The following is a 2,330-nucleotide window of genomic DNA, read 5'->3' as shown; positions in this document are numbered from 1 at the left end:
ACATGTGCAGATATGGTCATCTGCTTCTGTTTTTTGGGAATATTCAGGGGTTATCTGTGGCCTTAATACTTAGATAGGTGTGTATGTTGGTAGTTTTTATGCTTTCTGATTGCCTCCAGGTAGATGTGTTAAGGAAATGGGCTTCCCTTTTCACTCTTCTTCTTGAGAAATATCAAGATGCCACTGTTGGTTGTTTTGACGAAACTTAGGATTTAATTTCCAGCCTATTTCCTTTTGTGTCTGCCTGTCCCACTCTACAATCCCTGTTCAGGCCTTTTTTCTAGTTAGAAACAGTTGAAGGCCGGAGTGGCTGTTTGGTTTTAAGTGGAAACTGTCTCTTTAAATTTTGATGAGATCTGTGTGCATGTGTAGTAGAACCCTCCGAGGGTGGGGCTGGGGTGTCCACTAGCTCAGGCACCCCTATAGTCACCAGAATGAAGATGTGCAGACAGCAAGGGACCAATGAACTGATACCAAAAGAAAAGAATGTCCACACCTTTATCTCCTCGGTTCTTTCAGGCATCTGTGGCTTCTCTGATCCTTCCACCTGTTTGGTCTCACCCAAGATGGTGGCTTCTGGAGCAACTGAGCGTCTTGAATTAGAAATCAATGGATTTCTTGCTTCTGCTACAAATTCCCCCAGCTGTAAGCCTTCCAACATTCTAAATATTCCTTTATATGTGGTTCAGCGTTCTGGGACCATCCCCTGAGCCTGCTTGGTCGGGTATTCTGTGTTGTTGCTGGCGGAGTTCTTTACTGTACTTCCACCCGATGTGCCATCTTGTTTGTTCTTGAAATATTCTTTTTGACAATGAATGTGATGTCATTCTTCTTCAATTTGTCATTCCCAACATAGTAAACCATATGATTGTCATTCAAAATGGACAAAAAGACCAATGCCAGTCTATTTCAGCTCGTTAATGCCTAGGTTATTGAACTTTATATGTTTCATATAATTTTTTACCTATTTCAATTTTCCTAGATTCATACTTCGTACATTCCATATTCTGATTATTAATGGTTGTTTACAGTTGCTTCTCCTAATTTTGAGTTGTGCCCCATCAGCAAATGAAGGTTCCTAAAGCTTTACTCCATTTTCTACATTACAGTCAACTCTATTTTAAGGAAGCTGGTCTTCCCCAGTCGCATTTTGAGTGGTTTACAACTTGAGGGACTCATATTGGCACTCTTATTATTTGACAGTGTTTCACAGCTACTCATAAGGTGTTCAGTGGCTAAACATTCAAAAGCTCCCCATCTCTTCTTTTTCCTAGTCTTTCTTAGTCTGGAAGCTCAGCTGATACACCTGTCCACCCTGGGTGTACCAAGATGGTATTTAAAATACAAAGCTAATGCTTCTATCATCAAAACAACACACAAGCTTCCACAGTATGACAAACTAATGGACAAGTGGTGGTTCCAATTGATAGTGACCGTATTTGTTGTTTCCCAGAATGGCTGGTGGTTTGAACTGCTGACCTTGCGGTTACCAGTTCAGTGCTTATTCTTGGGTTTTAAGTAGGAGGTGATGTGACCTGACTGAGGTTTTAACAGATGACACAGTTGCTCTATGGAAAGTGGGTTTAAGTTAAGTAGATGGAAGCTGGGAGGGAGGCACAGGCTCAGGAGGGAGACGGTGACCAGGACTATCTATAGCAGGGGCACAGAAGATTAATAGATGTCAACATGAAATTATATTTTCTTAACAGAGTCCTGGTGTGTCACTGTGGGCTAATGCATCAGACTGCAGAGTCGTTTGAACTGTAAAGTCGGTGGTTCAAGCTCACCAGCTGCTCCTTGGAAACCCTATATAGGGTCACTATGGGATAGAACTGACTCGGTGGAACTTAACAACAACAATAACAACAGACTTAGCTGATGTATTGGATTGGGATAGGGAAGAAGACAAAGGATTCAAAGGAAACTCTGAGGTTTCTGGAAGTGTAAGATTTTTAGAAGAATGCAACAACTTAAGAAAACAGCAAATCTGGCAAGAACACACAGACTGGAGCCAAATTGTGTGGGTTCCAAATCTGGCTCTGCAAGTTTGCTAAATGACCTTGGGTATGTTTCTTAAATGTTCTGGGTCTATGTTCTTTTTTATAAAATAGAAGTATAAGTAAGTACTTTTTTATAAAATAGAAGTATAAGTAAGTACCTATCTCATAAAACAGCTTTGATAATTCAAAGTGTATTGTTGCTGTATGTTGCTTAGTTGTTTCCGACTCATAGTGACCCTATAGAACGAGGTAGAACTTGTTTCCTATTTTGAAACTTTAATGAGGGAAAATCACCAGGTCTTTTCTTTCTTAGAGTAGTTGGTTGTTGTT

Source organism: Chrysochloris asiatica, unplaced genomic scaffold (assembly GCF_000296735.1).
Source record: "Chrysochloris asiatica unplaced genomic scaffold, ChrAsi1.0 scaffold00214, whole genome shotgun sequence".
Taxonomy (NCBI): Eukaryota; Metazoa; Chordata; class Mammalia; order Afrosoricida; family Chrysochloridae; genus Chrysochloris; species Chrysochloris asiatica.
This window is presented reverse-complemented; position numbering follows the sequence as displayed.